General features: G+C 31.1%; 1 protein-coding gene across 2 annotated transcripts in view; it reads right to left on the minus strand.

Moving 5' to 3' along the window:
• ko (Stork-head domain-containing protein knockout) overlaps nucleotides 1-21719 on the minus strand; it is a 678389-nt gene that overhangs the window by 430089 nt on the left and 226581 nt on the right. For both annotated transcript variants that reach the window (XM_075376680.1, XM_075376679.1), the window contains exon 2: nucleotides 2239-2281. The gene's annotated coding sequence lies outside the window, so the exon portion shown is untranslated. The remainder of the gene's footprint in view (nucleotides 1-2238; nucleotides 2282-21719) is intronic.

Below are 21719 nucleotides of genomic sequence, written 5' to 3' on the forward strand. Positions count from 1 at the left end.
AATATAATTTGTTTACATCAAAAATTAATTTAAATATCAGGAAAAGATTTTTGAAAGTGTATGTTTGGAGTGTCGCTTTATATGGAAGTGAAACTTGGTCAATCGGAATATCTGAAAAGAAAAGATTAGAAGCTTTTGAAATGTGGTGCTATAATGGTTAAAAATCAGATGGGTGGATAAAGTGACAAATTAAGAGGTATTGCGGCAAATAGATGAAGAAAGAAACATTTGGAAAAATATAGTTAAAAGAAGAGACAGACTTATAGGACACATACTAAGGCATCCTGGAATAGTCGCTTTAATATTGGAAGGACAGGTAGAAGGGAAAAATTGTGTACGCAGGCCACGTTTGGAATATGTAAAACAAATTGTTAGGGATGTAGGATGTACTGAAATGAAACGACTAGCACTAGATAGGGAATCTTGGAGAGCTGCATCAAACCAGTCAAATGACTGAAGACAAAAAAAAAGTATAAAACTGTCCACTACTGCCCAGTCGGCCTGACTCCTCCAGTTTACACGGAGATCCAACGCCGACCCGATAACATCAAGCCGATAGATGGTCTCCGTATGCATTAACTCATAGTTCGAGCACTCGATAAAGAACACGATAGGTGTCGTCCAATTGTCCATACTGAGGACACACCCCAGAAACTACCAGGCCGAATTTCTGCAGTTTGTCCCTAAAAGCACCACGGCCGGAAAGAAATTGCGTCACATATTTATTAGGGTGCACCCAAGAGGCGTCCCGCAAACCAACATTTGGAGAGAGATCATGCGTATAACGTCCACCATCTGTCTCATCCCATCTGGCCTGCCACAAAGTAGTGCCGTGTTTTTCAATTTCTCGAACTTTATCCGAAGTCAACTCACCGGACTTCTGAGCAACATAACGCTGCTGCTTCTCAGACGCAATCAAGTCTGTCGGTTTCACGCCTCCAATCAGCAAGACTGCCTCTTGTGAAATAGTACGGTAACCGACCGTTATCGTTAACAGTATTAGGCGTTGAGCACTTAATATTACGTCCCGATTACTCTTATATGTTAGCCTATTTGCCCAAATAGTTCTCGCTTTGCCACCAATGCCTCCCCCCCCCCCAAAATTCAGTTGATGGATCCGCCACTGATACCTACAAATTTTTATTAAATAAAATTTGAAACTTTTAAAAACGGTACTAAAAGGGAATAGGTTAAATATGACTTAAAACTCAATTAAGGTGAAAGAGAAGTTTTTTGTGTCACATACTAGTCTCTTTTATTTAGACCGTGATCTACGTAAAATCACCCTATTAGAGTAAATTTCTGTGACAGTTATGATGTATACTATATATCCTGTTTGTATGATGAACATTGGGGGAGTTCATCGCAATACAAATCCTTACGAACAGGATTTGTATTATTAGCCGCGAATATAAAAAAAACCTGGCAGAATATTGCACCGCGATAACGAAATCGCGAATACGGGATCCGCAAATAAAGATATTTCACTATATTATTACACTCCATCCATAAAGTGAATAATAAAATTAATGACCAATTTATACGAATAAAGATTATTCAAATATTTCATTTGAGTTATATTTATATGAACTTGCATTGGATATTTGTACTGTTCATGATGTTTGTAATTATAAACATCATGAACGAATTGTATGGGGTTCGTTAAGATTGGCACATTCCTATGAACTGTGTATTTGAATTAATTAATTTGACGGCGACGGCGTAAAATTAAACCACAAACTTTCTTAATTATTCCATAAATGAGCTTGATGTCTTTGACAGTCCTCATAAGCAAATTTACCTTTAAAAAAAAAAGTATTTTTTGTTCAGAATTACGTGTAGAAATATGAAGCTAACGTTTTTCTATCGCAACAATTCGAATAATAATTAAAGAAACACGTTTTAAAAAAAAAATTAAATAATCGTAATGTTTCCTCTGGTTACGTCTCCATCTAACTGACTTAATGAGAGAAGATTATCGTACGCCTATAATATCATATTAATTTACGTCAATGTTAGAAATTAATTAATTTTCTTTTATATTCTAACCGTACTTATAACAGCAGAGTAGTATTGGGAAACCAATTATGTAGTATAGCGTATAAAAAAACTGAATGCCATGTAGTAAGGTTTTGTTACTTCATCACCATTAACTAGTACAGGGGAGACTTACCGCTTTAGTTGTAACTTTTAGCTTCACTAGTCTATAATAATAATAAATAAAATAGTTTCTCTTACCTTGGACAGAAGGCGCCAACTAATTTCCGTTATAGATATAGCCCTGAAAAAAGAAAGACATAAATATAAAAATAACATATTTAATCGGTCTAACACAAATATGTAAAAGCTAATTTAATTACTTTCGCATGTTAAGTACAAGTACTAATTTCAATACTAAAAAAAAAAAATATTGAAAATGTTATTAAAATTTCAATTATGAGAAATTTTAGCAGAATTTGTTAAAAAGAAAAAAAACAAGCCGGTAAAGTATTGAACGACATTCCCGGATACGCCGGTCAAATCATACATTAACTTACACAACATTTTCATTGTGAAATCTTTCTGCCTTCGTCGTAAAGTCTTTGCAATTCAATCATTAGAAGTATAATTTTTATTTTCATTATAAAAGTATGTTTGTACGTGTAAGTAACAAAAAAAGAATTCTCCGAATTTTTTTAAATTTTGGGACCCCCGTTATTACTGGTTTTTTTTTTAATAATTATTAACAAAAATAAACCCACCGGGTTGGTCTAATGGTGAATTTACCGCAAATCAGCTGATTTCGAAGTCGAGAGTTCTAAAGTTCAAATCCTAGTAAAGGCATTTACTTTTATACCGATTTGAATACTAGATCGTGGATACCGGTGCTCTTTGGTAGTTGGGTTTCAATTAACCACACATCTTAAAAAGGATGGTCGACCTGAGACTGTACAACCGTACAATTTACTTACATTCATACACATCATCCTCATTCATCCTCTAACCTAATACCTTACGGTGGTTCCGGAGGCTTAACAGAAAGAGAAGCGCGGATTACCAAAATAAGATTTAAGTATAAAAATTTCCAAATTTCAAATAACAAATTTTTGACATTGCGGCTCCCTTACTTTATCGGGAAAATTTTGAAAAATCTGATGTGGGACACCACATGGCATTTGTAGTGTCCGTATTAGAATTTTATATTAGTTTATATAATAATTTTGTTTTACGTCACTCAATTAGGTATGTGGTGTAAGTGAGAACGTGTCGGATCTGTAACCATGCACACATCGGTTTGAATCTGACTTCATATACATAAATATTTTTTTAAATTTAAATATATTGATTTATTAATAATTATTAACCTCTGTAAAAATCTTTTAATTAAAATGGAAAGTACTTAAAATGTTATTTTACTAATAACTTAGTAAATAATAACTAGTTTTTTTATTGTTATTGAATTATTATTTATTGTTAAAATTTTTTTACAATCAGAAGTTAATAGTTATTAATAATTTTTTTTTTAAATCAACATATAAAAATAAGAAAAAAGTTATAAAAAAAACCTATATGAAGTCGGATTTGAACTGTTGTGCCTTCCCCTTATAAGATTCAAATATTTTATTAATTAAAATGTTATTTGAATATAACTTTGGAACCAATGAAAATAAGAAACACTCATGATATATCGTTCAAAAGCTCTCAATGAGGGGCTTATTACTGCAGTTAAGGAAAAAAAAATTGTTTGGATTTTGGATTTTTCTGGACAGATTTGGTCCAGTCGATTGCAATCAAAAGGGGAAATGCACAATTAGATGTTACAACAGTCCTAAATCCAAAATTTCAAAATTCTACGGCTAATCCTTTTTTGAATTATGCGGGATACATATGTACGTTGAGTCGTCACGCCGAGACTGGTTAAAATGAGTTCAGGAATGGTCAAAATGGATATTTCGTTGAAATCTGCAAACCGAAATTTTTCCCGATCACAATACTTCTTCGTTACTTCGTATAAGGAAGTAAAAATTAATAAATTGAAAAAATTATTTAAATATATTGAAAAATTATACTGTAACTTCAACAATATTAATGAAAAAGATTGCTTCTTATTTTTGGTCCGAAGTATATTGCAGGGGTCAAGACTGCTTAAATTTAATTGCCCTTAAAGAGACAAATTTAAAGAAAATCGATTCGGTCAATCCTGAGATATAAGGTTAAAAAACAGTGCGTCACCCGTACTAACTTACATATACTTACTGCATACAATGAAGTTTGCTCGCACGAGGCAGTTACTCTTTTCTCATAACATTAGGCTGATTCAGAAACAAGAGTATTCTGAAATGCAGAGTGTTTAGCTTAAAATCTTTTCCACAATTAAAATTTATTATCATTTTGTTTAATTTCAGATAATAATCTCTTTAAAAATATTTAGCGTACTTACAAACATTTCTTTTGTAATTGTATTAATAGATTACAGTAAAATCTCCTTATTCGCGGGGGTGAGAGACTGTAAAAATACCGTGAATACAGAAAACCGCGAATATAGAACGGAAATAATACTCATTTAAGGAAGAATGGTTAGGGTCTATGTAAAATGGAAAAAAAATCATGCGTACATACTTAGGGCAATATTATTGATGAAATACAGACGGCAACATTAATCATAAGCACAGGTTTATTTAGTACAGTACATAGGTACCTAATACGAAAAATATTTAACAAAATGTATACATTTCCTAATTTACTCGTAAGCACTTGCCGAACTGTTCGATTCAAAAACTCATTAAAGTACGTACAGTATGTACTGTATTAGAAACCGGTGTTGCATGTTCAAATCCTAATCGGTAATCGCTTTAAAATGTCAAAAAAAAACAGCACTTCAGTACTACTTACATTAAAACTGTAATTACATTAAAGGAAATTTACAAAAGTGACCTGCAGTATTTTGGATTGCCTTTACAAAAAATTGTAATTTTTTCTTGTCTCGCTCTTGTTTTTAAATCCGTGTAAATTTTTAGTATTCTTGTATGGCATCTTCAATTTTGCGCTTACAGATTAAGCTTGTATTCAAAAATGGATGAGCATCTATAAAAAAACTGGAAAAGGTCACGGGATAATTTAATGCCTTCGGTAAGCGTTTTGACATTTAACTGTTTTCCAGGGATCGTATTTTCTACCTCTTCACCATCATATTCTACCTGCCCCATTAATTTTTTAACATTTTTATTTTTAAATGTGATTACATAATGTAATGTACGCGAATACGGAAATTTTTAGCCGCGAATATAAAAAAAAACCTCGCAGAATATTGCACCGCGATAACGAAATCGCGAATAGGGGATCCGCAAATAAAGATATTTCACTATATTATTACACTCCATTCATAAAGTGAATAATAATATGAATGACCAATTTATACGAATAAAGATTATTCAAATATTTCATTTGAGTTATATTTATATGAACTTGCATTGGATATTAGTACTGTTCATGATGTTTGTAATTATAAACATCATGAATAAATTATAAGCCTATATCCTAAAAATTATAATAATTTATTAACAGCTTAGTTATTTTATACGTATTCATAGAATACCAAAGTAATTTTTGTATCACATTGTTGATTAATATTCGATACTAATGTTTACTTCCCATTTTCAATAAACTGATTCAGTTTAACTCTTGGCGTGACCCGGCAAAAATGGTACGATTGTTTCCTTTTGTAATGTGTGTCGTGCTAGTAAATGTTTTAAGTTTATTAATTAATTCATATGTTTTTCGTTTTTTGTTAGTGATTTTATTTTTTATTTATTTATTTTTTCTTTTAATGGCAGAGATTAAATCTGCAGTTAAAGGATCTGTCAAAGCAATTAAGGGAGGGTGGATGAAGAAAAGCAGGATCTTCTTAAACCTAAATCGCAGTCGTACCCAACGGATACTGGGTGGGTGGTTGGTGGTGTTGTAAATGCAATATCATAAAATGATATTTAGGTATTGCATATTTATATTTGATTTATTGCAATTATTTTTTTTTATTTATTTGGATTAGTGGATGGTGGGCGGTTAATAACCAAACTGATATGTAAAGGAAACGTCAATCAAAAATAAAAAAACAAAGCAAAAAAGTTCATTTCATACTCCCCCACCATCACAACTAAACACGTGGAGAAATTCAACCCCGCCCACCATTATTTACACGTACAACAACCCTCACCCCTTTGCTACGTCTCGATAACCACCACCTCTCATATATCACGTCCCACCACACCACCGGACGCAGTCAAACGTCAACTACAATGTAACTGATAAGTAAAGTGTTGTATGTTAATTGACGCGAAACATTTCTTGTTGGTTGCGTTTAAAGATATCAAGGTAAATTTGTAAAGCACTGTCAAACGATCTATCCTTGTCGTTCATTAGTTTCTTGCGTCGTATTATTAATTGTAACAAGAAATATATACAACTAATATCATTAAGTTTATTCTGTCGCCTTAACTGAAATATATTAAATACAATTTTAAAAATCAAAACTATTAATAAATTCTAAATACGAAAACTGACCACGATTTACACAAAAAAATTACTAAAAATGTGATAAACGGTATAAAAAAATTTAGTGGGTCTATTACACTTTCAGACAAAAACTACTCGATCGACTGAGCTGAAATTTTGGATGAACATAATTTTATACCTCGGAAAGACACATGACTATTGGCGTTACGAAGCGTTTCACCATTTCAAGATGGTGATCATAATAATGGGTTGCGATTAAAAGTGGAATATGTTCTTGATCGATGCTGTAACCAAACTGTAGCCAAACCGTTGATCAAATCATTTTGGAAACCACATGCAGTATTTGAAATAAAATTTTATACGAAACTGGTTTGTATGTCTATTTCGAAATCTCTTTCGGTTATCGAGAAAAATAATTTTATAGGTACGGCATGGCGGCTCAACACCAACACAGTCACTGTCATTGTTGTATGTGCGACGCGACTGACTCACCTGACTCCGGGTATTTGTTTAAAGAACATAAAATAAAATAAAAAAAAAACAAATATGAAATGAGAAACGAAGTTTTACGGGTCACCTCCTCGTGGTATTTTTCAGATACGCTAAAGAACCGTGCAAAACCTTTTTCCCCGTATGGACAGGTAATCGGGTATAATTGCTATTTTTAAGGTGGGGAACGACTATTTTTAAACCTGCCTACTTCAGATGATTCAAATTTTTGAGTCCTGTGCTGACCAAACGTTTGCTCTGAAAAAATTACTCTGGTAATTTTTATAAATTGAATAGATTTTAATTATTATTTATCAATATCGTTTTCACAAGCATAAGGATAATGAATACAGTCGGAGTCCAGGAGGCGTAGCTCTCTGATTAGACGGGAACGGCTCGCTTCCTTCGTCCTGACCGACTAGTTTATAATAAAAAATAACGATTTTATACAAGAAAGCTATTCTCCAGAATTTAACTTAAAGTGAAATCTGCAACAATCGAATGCATTACCTTCCCGTCTAGATAGCGCTATAGCAGAATTATATGTCTAGAAGGGAAAGTATTGTAATCGGTCAAGTTTGGGGATATGTAGTTTTCACCGGATCTTTACGTTTTAATATTTAAGAAACCCAAAAAACCGGATGGAAATTTTCCGGATGTTAATGCTCGCGTGTGTGCTTGACGTTGGCCTCTAAATCAACCAACATCCAGAACTACTCAACCGATTTTGACCAAACTTGGTTAGATCATTTTTATATATGGATCATTGGTGCCATTAAATTTTCAATTTTCAACTTATAAGGTCAAGAGGGTGATGCTGTAGAGTGAGGTCACCCTCAGTATTTCTAGATTTTGCCTAATTAAGGTCATATTTTACTTACGCACATTAGTTAACGATAAAAAATAACAAAAACTGAGAAAAAGGTTTACAAAATTGTACCCCCACCTCAAAAAATATGTTTTAAATTACTGCTATGTTGTGACATCACAGGTAAGCGATAAAATTAAATAAATTAATAATATTTAAAGTTTAAAAAAGTATCTCGATCTGCCTGGATCTCGACCTCGATCGCCCGGTCGATTCGGTACCAGCTGTGTTAATCCTCGCGACTACACCAGTCTGCCACTGTAAATAATAAAACGCCTCTCACTCTAATGAATCATGAGATCTTGACGATGGTGAGAGGCCTTGAGTGCTCAGTGATACTGAGTAGCTGGACCAAAGGTGCGACCTATCGGAGAGGTATCTGTTGAGAGCCAGCTAAGAAATGATTCAATAGTTGTTAAGGGCGGTAGGTCTGAAGGATGTAGAGGAATTAAATGTCCATATCAACATCACTCAATCTTCTGAGTAATGCGTAGCTGAAATCAATGGAAAACTGCAGCTGTTTTTTTTCCAAAAAAATGTAGCTCTCTGCATTTTCATGTAACAAAGATGGAGGCGCCTTCCTTGGTAAAATATTCCGAGCGTAAACTAGTTCCCCATTTGGATCTCCGGGTAGGGATTACTAAGGAACGACTTTTGGTTAGGTGATTTTAGAATAATTAACTCTGCGTTAAATAAAGAGCAGGTAGGAGTAGGTTTCGTAATGAACAAGAAGATAAGAAAGAGATTAGAGTATTTCAAAAACTTTAGCGATAGAATCATTGTAATCAGGATAAGATCAAAACCTAAGCAGACAACAATTGTTAACGTCTATATGCCTACAAGTACCCACGATGATGAAGAGATAGTGTGTGTATATGAAGCAATTCTTCACATAAAAGGGATGAATATAAAATAATAGTCGGAGATTGGAATGCAAACATTGAAAAAGGCAAGGAAGGAAATATTGGGGATGAATACGGACTGGGCAAAAGGGATGGAAGAGGGGACCAACTTTTGCACGAAGTATAATTTAGTAACTGCCAAGACTCAGTTTAAAAATCATAGTAGAAGAATGTACACATGGAAAAAGCCGGGCGATACTGCAAGGTATCAGATAGATTAATCATGGTTAAGCAAAGGTTTAGAAATCAACTGACAACAGTTGATCATCAGTTCCGTCTGCTCGCAACAGCCACTTTCTTGCTTTCTTTGCTTTCGTGTTAATTTGTTTGATAGATTTATGTTTCCTTTTAGGTTATACAGTTCTCAGTGATAAAATTGTCCGAAATTTCACTGAAAACTATGATTTGAGTTCAGTCACTAATACGAAACTAAGTTTTACACCTCGCATTTCGATCTTAATTTTTTAAACTTTACAGTTGATTCTGAAGCAACCGAAACACGACACATTCAGATATCCTTTTATATTGCTAAAGAAGCTTTCGAGATATCTATTTTATAAATGCTCCAGAATGTTTTACGAACATTTCAAAAATTCCAAATTGGTATAGAAGTTCTAGTTAAAAAATATTCTATATTGATAACCTTTTATATATTTTAATCGATTATAATTTTTAAACCCTTATAATGTTTTAAGGTTGTACTCAGCAGTCATCCTTCTCGCAGCGGTTGCGGTAGGTATGTCTAAGACTCACAGTATTGTTGCTCAATTAGGAAGTAATAATTGTCCCAAGTTTGGTTGAAAACGATCCCGTAATTTAGAAGGAGAAGTGGAACAAATATAAATATATACAATTATTTTTATTTTTATTACGATACAACAGAAATTTGTTAATGGAACTAATACCTCTGTTATTTTTTTTTTAATTTAAAATTCATTAAACATACTTTAATGAAGGATATTATACTCAATCGTGTCCTTTGAATTTTGTTTATAGGAGAAGATATTTCTTTGATTTATTTAATAATCACGAAGTCACTATCTTTCATGAAATAAATGTATATTTTATTCAATATTATATAAGAGGCGTGCAATGAAGTCGTAGTAATTAATTTGAATAAGAAATTTCTGTTGAGTTTTTTAACGTACGTTTTAAATATTAAAAACTGCTACTTCATTTTTTAAAATATTTATGAATCTTAAAAACCAGTAAAAATACAGGTTTTATAGTGTTTGAAAAGTATTATTTATTATTTTTAACTATCATTCTTCCTTCTATTTTTATTTTAGACATCTTTTTAAGTCCTGCAGTAATTATCGATGTCTAATAATTAATTATAAATACAGTTTATAAAAAATAATGAGTCTTGGAAAGATAAAGAGATCGACAGACATTAAAATATAAGGTATTCCTTAAGAATACCTGTTATCGTCTCAGACGTTTCAGACAACGCACGCGAATCTCGATTCTAGTAAGCAACAACCAGCACAAGCGAGCAATTCAGACTAGACAGGCCTTTATTTTAAAGTAGGAGATGTTCTTGTAATAACCTAAAGTATATAAGTACATACGATGTTACACTGATTATGTTGTCTCTTTTAATAGTTTAAATAGCGGAAGTCTTTTTAACGGTACTCAATTACCGTACAGGCAAAGGAATATAAAAATATAAACTATAAGAGTTATAAAGTACACACGTTAAACAGGTTATATTTATCGACCTAAATATACATCATAATTACTTCTGATTGTACTGTGTATAACACCACAATCTTTTTCTTCTATTTTAAGATAAATTATACAAAAATGATTCCAGTACAGAAATATAAATACATAAGTGTAGTATTTAACTTTCCTGTTAGGTAACAGAGTATTGTTTAATAAATAATCGAAAACAACAACAAACAAAGGAAAGGATATATAATAAAAAAAATAATAAATAAATTCAACGAAAATAATGAAGAATTATAGAGAGAGAAGAATCAAAAAGTATGTTGTACAAAGCGTACAACAAAACTTTCTCCCAAAAATTAGAAAATTCAAATAATATTAAATTAAAATAGCCTGATATTTCCTTCTGGCTACAAAAATCTTTTATACATTATTTATGAATTTCTTCATAACTTTTAATTAAAACTGTACATCATTTACGGCAAAAATAATTTAACCCGATCCAAAAAAAAATAATTGAATCGACAACAAAAAAACTTAAAACGATCACATTTTGATGAAAAACACGTTAAATGAATTAAGTATTAATTTTTTAGCGTCTCGGCCTTTCATTCGGAGGTCCCCGGGTTCGAATCCCGGTCAGGCATGGCATTTTTTACACACTACCAATCATTCATCTCATCCTCTGAAGCAATATCTAACGGTGGTCCCGGAGGATAAACAAGAAGAAAACAAAAATTGTTAACGGAAACGTCTGATCGATTGAGTCACAAGAAAGAAAATTCCGGCGCCATTTTAAAATAGGCTAAATAAGGGTGAATTAAGTATATCAGATCTGAGTACTAGACGATCGTGGATACCGATGTTATTTGGGTTTCAATTAACCACAAATCTCAGGAACGGTCAACCTGAGACTGTGCAAAACGACATTTACATTAGTACATATCATCCTCATTCATCCTTACGGTGGTTCCGGAGGCTAAAACAGAAACGAAAGAAGTACGTCGATAGTTGGTAAATTAAAAATGTTAAATTATCCTTGTGTTTATATTTATAATGATCACCGCTAAAAAAAAAGTAATTTTTTTAATTTCGTGTAACTATATACTTCGGCATATATAGTTAACTACGGTTAAGGGACTAATTTTGAATCCATTACTTAATATTTTCATAAATTGTTATTTTTAATAAAAATTACCGAATTATTAAAAAAATCTTCCCACTAAAATAAAAGGGAAGAATGCAAAAAAAAGCTCCTCGAAAATATTAAAAGGAAATGAATTTGCAAGAATTTGAATTTTTTTAATTTCGGCATCATAACCCTTAAAGGATGTCGCATGATAAAAAAAATCAATAAGAACAAAACAGAAAAATATTATTTATTAACTTTGAAATCGTTGGACTAACCTCAAATTTGGTATCACAATTTCTAGGTGGGTAATTCCCATAAGCGTTTAAAAAGTATTAATTACACGAAGAGTGATATCTCTAGGAATAATTCGGATAAAGTAAACAATTTAAATAAATTATCCTGAACCAGTCAGATTCGGTCTACTATCATACTCAAAAGTATAATAATCAATCGTAATGGATTTTTGATCAAAAACTGTTGTGTTGAAAAACAAGTTCTATTTACCCTTCGTTATGTTTTTTCTTTTACCTTGCTACTTAAATGACAAACATCATTTATCCAGGTTTCTATTATAGTTTTATTTTATTTTCGTATCTACCTAAAATCAGGGAGTGCTTCTATGCCCAGAAACATATTTATTATTTATCGAGATAAATGTATCTGTACAAAAGCATAGTTCACATAAAAGATATGAAAATACATTACAAGACAACTGACAGAATCTTTATGTCGAAGAAAAGAAAATTAATGATTTACATACATTAATTAAAGAGTAATTTACAAAAATCAAAGAGTAGTTTCTAAGGTTCAAGTAAACATTCCTATTTTATATATATATATATATATTTCAACAACAACAATTTTTCGTTTTACAGGATTTATTTTCTTAGTTGATTGAAGTATTTCTATTTAAGTATGTCTTTCGGCAACATATTTACTACTGATAATTACTTATGACTTCTTTTTACAAAGTAAAGGAAGTATTGTGATCGCGAAAAATTTCGGTTTACAAGAGAAATATCCATTTTGACCATCCCTGAATCCATTTTGACTAGTTTCGGCGTGGCGTCTGTACGTACGTACGTATCTCGCATAACTCAAAAACGATTAGCCGTAGGCTGTTAAAAGTTTGGATTTAAAACTGTTGTAACATCTAGTTGTGCACCTCTCCTATTATTGCAATCGACTGGAACAAAAGTGTTCACAAAAGCCCAAAATCCAAAAAAGTTGGATTTTGGAATTTTTCTTAACCGTAGTAATAAGCCCTCATGAGAGCTGTTCTGTGAGTAGTACTTATTTTCTTTGGTTTCAGAGTTACAGCGAAATAAAATTTTAATTATTGAAATATTTGGATCTTACAAGGGGAAGGCATATCGATTCAAATCAGACTTCATCTCCTTTCTTTTTAAAATTTAAATATATTGACTTATTAATAATTATTAAACTCTGATTGTAAAAAAAATTACAATAAACAATAATTCAATAACAACAATAAAAAGAAAAAATACCAGAAGTTATTAATGAAATAAAATTTTTTTCATTAAAAAAAAAGTGTATATGTAATTTAATAGGCGTACAAGGGTACAAGGAAGTCGTGATCTCCACATCAGATTTTGTATATATGATAAAATTAACTTTTTAAGTTTAATTAATTAAATCTAAAAATTAACAATTACACTTTTTGCAATAGCACAACTGTTTCCAATTCACCAGTTAAAAAGATTGTGTAAATAATGTTAATATTATAAAAATAATATTTTTTTATGGATGAATTAAAGTTAATCTATTTTAATCTTAGATAATTCTAAATATTAAAAAAAAATTACAAATCAGGTGCGTACTAATATTCTACATAAAAAGATTTCTAACAGTTTGGTTTAGGTTCATTTTATAATACGGAGCAACTTTTTGTAAATACCCAGTTATTACTCGTCAATGTTGAGAAAACTAAGTTGATTCTCAGGGTGAGGATGGATTGATGTACCTGCTACCGGATGATTCAAAAAGGGTTTCAAAACATTTAAAGCATATAAAAATCTATTTAGACAACTTACAGTTTCGGTTGAGGTCTCATTTCATAGAAAAACACATCAAGTTTTGACTCTCATCGTTCATTAATACCGAATATAGCCACCAGAGCTGTCATCAGTGTTGTTAAAAATGGATACATTTACTATAGTGCAGAACAGGCTCGCTGAATGTTTTGCTTTTACGATTTGAGGTCAGCAACTGCAGTTCAACCTAATTTTTGCAGAGTACGGTAGAGAGCCTCTTAGTAGGCATAATAGGCATACTCTTGGCACTAAACCTTTGTAGAAACAGATGGTTGTTCTGTTAAACATGAAAAACCACCGGGACGCCCATGTATCCATGAAGCTGTTATGGAACAACTCTGAGAAAGCTCTGTTCGTAGTCCGAAGAAATGAACTCGACGTGTGTTCCGCAACTACTCTTTGGCACAAATCACATAAACGACTCTACTTGAAACCATACAAACTAACCGTGGTTCAACACATTACAGATGATGACAAAGTTGCTCGGCTTAAATTTTGTCTGGAAATGATGGATAGAGTTGCAGACAATGTAATTTTTTGTGATTAGACAACTTTTCACATCAGTGGCAAGGTGAATACCCATAACTACCGAATATGGGGTAGCTAAAACCCTCATGAAAGTTTGCAATACATTTGTGATAGCCCTAAGGTCAACGTTTTTAGTTCCCTAAGCAAAAAAATACTGTACGGCCCGTCCTTCTTCTAGGAGGGAGTAAATGATAATTTTTATCTAGTCAAAATTAAAAATTTTCCAATTCCTCAGTTAGACGACGCTGACCGAGGTGGATGCCATTACTATCAGTAAGACGGGACACTACCTTACAATCATCCAGAAATTAAGAGATTTTCTTGGTACTCGTTTCCTCAGATACTTGACTGGTCATGAAAGTCCAATCGCATGGACACCTGCACAGATTTGACTCCACTAGATTTTTTCTTGTGGACTTTCATTAAATATCGGGTTTATGTGTATCTTACCGGCTTTGCCTTCTGATATTGTTGTGCTAAGACTTCGAATTAACGCCTGGAATGAAATCGACTTCAGGTGGACATATGTCACATTACAAATGGAAGTCGTATCGAACCAAAGTGAATGTTAAATGACAAACCTGATGTGTTTTTCTATGAAATGAGAGCTCAACCTAATCTATCATTTATTTCAATAAATTTTTATATGCTTTTAAATTTATGAAATAGTTTTTGAATCACCCGGTATTAGCAGTGCCGATACTTCTTCAGCCCTTCCAGGTAGAACTATTGCGCATCTATATGTTTTCGCTTTCTAAACTTTGACGAGTAATACTTTTATTTGTTTATCCTGGAACTACAGTCTATCACTGAAATGTTCCTAATATAAAGGAATTATTTATCAGGTTGTTGAGGATGCAGAATGCAGTTTACTGTCCTATTCAGGGACCAAATTACACAACTAATTATTCTTTAGAAAATGCCTCACAATAATTTTTAACGGAAATAAGCTCTTCAAAAAATTATAATAGATTTTACAACACTACCTTTTTGCAATTTTAAGTTGTTTTTACGACTAGATAACGTTTTGTTTTTAAAATAATCTGATTCCACCGGCAAAGTAAGCTCGTTTAAGTAGGCAATATGCATTAATAAAATTATCTTTTTACTAGAATACGTTAGAAAAGTACTTAAAAGGAACTAAAAGAAATAAAGGAAAAATAAATTTATTTTATTTCGAACACCAAATTTGGAATAAAATCTGAATCCTTGATAACATGCAATTACCTACGTGAATTATATCAGAACTATCTAAAAAATCTGTGAAGAAGTCGATACATCTAAAGTAAACAGATTAAGAAGAGAAAGAGCTGGTGGTAACTTGTACAGTCAAGGTCAAAAATAGTCGGGAACGAATGACAAACTGCAATGATCATTTCTTATGTTAAAAAATTCTACTTCTGTAAATTAAATTAAAAAAATATATACGATAACAGATTAAGACACTATTTTAACAGAATTAACAAAAATTATCAAGACGAGTATATTTTTGAATTCTGAAATCTATGGGAGACTGTTGGTTACAAAATGCATGAGCAACTGTAGACCAGATATATTAGCATTTCTATACGACTTAACTCTGGCTAGATAACAATAATTAACATTTCCATTAGCCGTGGTAATTCCAGTAAAAATTATTAGTGCTAATTTCTGCTTACTTCGGTAAAACAAAGATACCTCAGCAAGAGAGCCCAATTTTTCCTTTAAATTTATTCCTGATCACCGATGTTCTTATGAAGATTAATAAATTTCATCTTTGTACGAGTTAAAAAAAGCAATATTTTTAATGCTATTTCATAAAATAAATTTAAAAATTAATCTTTGAGATTCTAGTACTTTTTTTTTACACATACTAGAATTTGTTACGGAAAAAGAAAAACACAATTTTACTAAATATAGATTCCAGTTCTAGTAATTCCATATTTATTATTATTTAAGTAAATTCTCTTTGAAAACATAATTGGCCTACTTTTTAAATTAATATCTACATATATTTTTTCAATATATACCATTTAAGACTTTAAAAAGAATTCTTCTTTTTATTTTGTTATTAAATATAATTATTGGTGCTAATATGTAGAGTAATCTCAGTAAAAAAAAATTATAAATAAAAATATAACATTTCTTGTATTAAAACTCAATCAAATACGCAAAAAAAAAAACAAATACGATCTAATAAACGAATGCTGTATATAATTTATAAATTAAATATATATATATATATATATATATATATATATATATATATTAAAAAAACGTAAAAACCTTCATATAATTTTATAAGATAACTGACGGATAAGAAAATTGAATTAAAATTGTTTAAACGGCTTAAAAAATACGAAAAAAAAAATGGTGTAGTAAAATAATATCGCATTATCAAACGAAGACTCCAATGATAACTTAATGTTGCAGTTGAGAGGCTAATAAACAATACATTAAAGTATATTACACATTAGCGTTAGAAGTTTATTCAATGTGCATTTGTGCTGACACTTGTCTTTACAAAGGACATCGTGAAGGACGTTCGATCGAGTGAAAGTGTTAACATTAAAAATACAGTACAACACCATTAGCTGAATAAAAACTGTTTTAAAACGTGTTTTAGCCTACTATAAAATGTGAAGAAAACGTGGGTGTACTACATATATGCCCCTTCGTTTATATCTAGAGTGTATCACATTAAATAAATGTCGGTGCCAATTTTTATCGATATAAAAAAATATACAAACCTACATCGGTTCATATAAAATAAATATTTACGTAAATACAGTTGCCAAATTGTTAACATTGACATATTTAAATATAAAATAAAAAAACACGTTTCCAGTACAAAACGAAAGTAGATCACCGATTAGTAGTAGTTTTATTTTAACTACAAATTATTGTATTTGTACCTGAAGAAGTTAATAAAATTTCTGTTTAATGTTCTACTCATTTATAACTGGTTTTGAATAATTCATATTAATAAATAATAAATGCGGAAGATAAACTTAGATTTGATGATTTATTTGATACTACAAACCTTATAATACCTCAACTTTTAATCTTTATGACGTATTCATACAGAATAATAAAAAAACCAGGCAATGAGTTGCGTAACTTTTTATTTTATAAATAAAATTCTAATGGAGAGTGGTCAGGGGTATTGGAAGTGTCCGGTAGTGGGTTTGCATTGGGTTGAGGTTATTAAATTATTTTTGTAACTTTATTGTTTAACAAATCCGTTTTGATTATTAATATGAAATTGCGAAAAACCTGGGCTGCAGTATTCAAGGGGTAGCATTCGGGTAAAATTAATTTTTAAAATCTCTAAGTAAAGATTTTTTTTTGTCTTCAGTAATTTGACTGGTTTGATGCAGCTCTCCAAGATTCCCTATCTAGCGCTAGTCGTTTCATTTCAGTATGCCCCCTACATCCTACATCCCTAACAATTTGTTTTACATATTCCAAACGTGGCCTGCCTACACAATTTTTTCCCTTCTACCTGTCCTTCCAATATTAAAGCGACTACTCCAGGATGCCTTAGTATGTGGCCTATAAGTCTGTCTCTTCTTTTAACTATATTTTTCCAAATGCTTCTTTCTTCATCTATTTGCCGCAATACCTCTTCATTTGTCACTTATCCACCCATCTGATTTTTAACATTCTCCTATAGCACCGCATTTCAAAAGCTTCTAATCTTTTCTTCTCAGATACTCCGATCGTCCAAGTTTCACTTCCATATAAAGCGACACTCCAAACATACACTTTCAAAAATCTTTTCCTGACATTTAAATTAATTTTTGATGTAAACAAATTATATTTCTTACTGAAGGCTCGTTTAGCTTGTGCTATTCGGCATTTTATATCGCTCCTGCTTCGTCCATCTTTAGTAATTCTACTTCCCAAATAACAAAATTCTTCTACCTCCATAATCTTTTCTCCTCCTATTTTCACATTCAGTGGTCCATCTTTGTTATTTCTACTACATTTCATTACTTTTGTTTTGTTCTTGTTTATTTTCATGCGATAGTTCTTGCTTAGGACTTCATCTATGCCGTTCATTGTTTCTTCTAAATCCTTTTTACTCTTGGCTAGGATTACTATATCATCAGCAAATCGTAGCGTCTTTATCTTTTCACCTTGTACTGTTACTCCGAATCTAAATTGTTCTTTAACATCATTAACTGCTAGTTCCATGTAAAGATTAAAAAGTAACGGAGATAGGGAACATCGTTGTCGGACTCCCTTTCTTATTACGGCTTCTTTCTTCTGTTCTTCAATTGTTACTGTTGCTGTTTGGTACCTGTACATGTTAGCAATTGTTCTTCTATCTCTGTATTTGAACCCTAATTTTTTTTAAATGCTGAACATTTTATTCCAGTGAAGATAATAAATTAAAAAAATAACTTTTTAAAATTGTTTTAAAAAAATACAAAGATACAATTATAATTATACAAAAACAAAGTTGTAATTTTCTAGGAAGGGTTAAAATTTTTCGATAATTATTTCTTTCTTGTACGAAGTAAAGGAAGTATTGTGATCGCGAAAAATATCGGTTTTAAGATTTCAACGGAAATATCCATTTTCACCATCCACTTTGACTAATTTCGGCATGACGTCTGTACATGCGTATGTAACTCGCATAACTCAAAAACGATTAGCCGTAGGATGTTGAAATTCTGGATTTAGACTGTTGTAACATCTAGTTCTGCACACCTCCCTTTTGATTGCAATCGACTGAACCAAAGTGTCAAAACAAGCCCAAAATCCAAAAACATTTGGATGTTGGACTTTTTCGTAACTGCAGTAATAAGCCCTCATTGAGAGATTTTCAACGATAAGTGGATCATAAGTGGAACTTATTTTCATCGGTTCCAGAGTTACAGCCAAATAAAATTTTAATTAATGGAATATTAGGATCTTAAAAGGGAAATGGACATCACTTTGAATCAGACTTCATCTCCTTTTTTTTAACTTTTTTTTTAAATACATATATATACTCGTATATATATATGAATTTATTAGTAATTATTAACCTATGATTGTAAAAATCCTTGTACGATAAATAATAATTCAATATTAACAATAAAAAAATTAAACAAAAATATGAAAAACTATATCAGAAGTTATGAATGAATTAAAATTTAAAAAAAATGTGTATATATAATTTATTAGGCGTACAAGGAAGTCATGTGGTGTCCATATCACTTTTTTTCAAGAAATATTAAACAGTAAGGGCTATCAAAAAATTAAGATTTTTAAATTTTAAATGCAACCAGTTGCGAGTTGTATTTAAATTTAAAATAACATAAAATTTTTTTTTTTTCATTAAAAAAAAATACTTTTTATAACAAACTACAGTGTGGCAGTCAAATTTTTTTTTTCAAGACCCATCGATATATAAATATAGATGAAAAAATTCCCATTAACTCCTTCCTGAAACACGATATAGCTAAAAAAGAAATATTAATAAAATAATTTTTTTGGCAGGTGATAAATATTAAATAATAACTTTTGGTAATTTGTGATCTCCATAAAAAAAATTCAAACTTTTTAAGGAAAATTGCTCCATTAAAGATTTCAAATTTTATTTCGGCCAAGTACCCCCCTTTTTCCATCTTTTGCAAAAATGTAATGTATTTTTTTACTCCTGAAGGTACACCTGTCTACCGAATTTTAAAAAAATCGGTCCACGGTGTCCAGAGTTATAAACCAAAAACAGGCCAACATACACATATACGTGCGCAAAAATCCATCGAAAAATAAATTTGTTGGACTTGAAAGTAGTGGAACAAAAAGGATTTCTCCAGATTATTTACAATTTATTTCATTTTTGTTCATGTCTCCTTAAGTCATAAAACTTAAAAAAGACCAATTTTTTTATTTTTTTTCTACCGATCTAAAATACGATTTTCTGTCTATTTTTCGTCCGTTCTGCTTCTATAAAAACCTGTTTTTAAAAGATTATATTTATTTGTTATTGGTTGTATTTACATTAATTTTCTCAGAATTAAATTCTCTATAAGTTTTGTTACTAAATCTTCCGCATTTACCAATCAATTAACAAAGATATTTTAGTAAAAACCTAACAAACACTTGTTTTTCGACAGCGAATTTAGTATTTCAGCTGGAATATCCTAAAAACTAATGGAGTTAAAGTTTTGGGACCTGTTCTATCCTATTTTCCAGCTCAAACTACATAAGAATCCACCAACCAACCTTACTCCTTAATTTGGGTCACAAATTAACAGTAGAGCTTGTTGGACGAAATCTTTCGCTAGCTGTAACTCGAAAACAAAGCGACCTACGTTTATGTAACTTCTGTAATTATTTTCACCAGTAAAACATGTCCTGAACATTTCTTCATGGGACGCTCTGTATGTATTTTTCTGTCATAACTGTAGCAGCAGATATTGCTATAGCCGAAAGTAAAATATATTTACATATCTTTCCCACGGTACGCGGGTTTATTTGTTTGTTGTGTGTGTGCTCATATTTTTATTCTAGCTGTTATTAGCGCAGAGCGGACTAGTGGTAGTGAGCTGGGCGGCTGCGCGCAGCAAACGAACAATTCATTCGTTTGAACGATTTATACTTCTTGATATCAACGATTTATCTAAAATTATAATTATATTTTCGGTACAAAAATGAAAATACTGGGGTTAGAGGTGTTTTAAAAAAAACAGCTGAAACTTTTCAGGATTTTGAAGCTTTCATTTTGTTGTTTTTAGTACGCTAAATTCATGAACGTTATTTAGATACAATTGGCCAGAAAAATTTAACAAATTATATAAGTGTAATGAAACATAAACCATGTAAAATTTTTGTGGCGGGCCACATGCCCGCCTTTTTTCTAGGAATAATAATAAAAAGGTATAATTTAGTGATTTAAGATTTGGCAGCTATGTTTAATACGTAATGACAAATAAGGCTTTAACATTTAAAAATCAATATTTCATGAATTTCAGGTTTTTCTTCGAAAAATATCATAGTTTATTTCCGGGATATTTATCCAAACAACTAGATAGATTGTAATATTTAATATACATATAATAATACTTGCATAACTGATCTGATACATTTGTTTTTTCAGCAAATTCTACAACTTATAAAGTATAATGTAATAATACAGACTTATTACAATGCAAATATATGCAGAGGAATAGTCACGCAATGCGGATGATGACAAAAAGATTATATTAAAAGAAGAAGCTTAGTTATAAAATAAAAAGGATCTGATGAACACTAAAAAAAAATGTTTGAAGTTTTACTACAGGAAAGTATTTTATTATTATTTTCATAATTTAATACTATATACGACTTAATTCTTTTCTTCCTACTAGCTTATCTTATATTCGTCATTTTAATAATGTAAATACAATACAACAATAATAGAATACTCTGCGTGGTAAGTACTTTAACACAACATATTCAGCTTCTAACTTCGACTGTGTGTGCACACGCACGCGTGCGTAATAAGAACAAAAACCCACCACCTACAGCGGTATGAAGAAGCTTCCTTACTTTGTTATTATTATTATAATTATATTGTTTTCTTCCGCTCCGTTTCATTGTTTATAATATATTTTAACTATAAATTT

The sequence above is a fragment of the Lycorma delicatula genome, chromosome 10 (genome assembly GCF_047948215.1).
Source record: "Lycorma delicatula isolate Av1 chromosome 10, ASM4794821v1, whole genome shotgun sequence".
Lineage (NCBI taxonomy): Eukaryota > Metazoa > Arthropoda > Insecta > Hemiptera > Fulgoridae > Lycorma > Lycorma delicatula.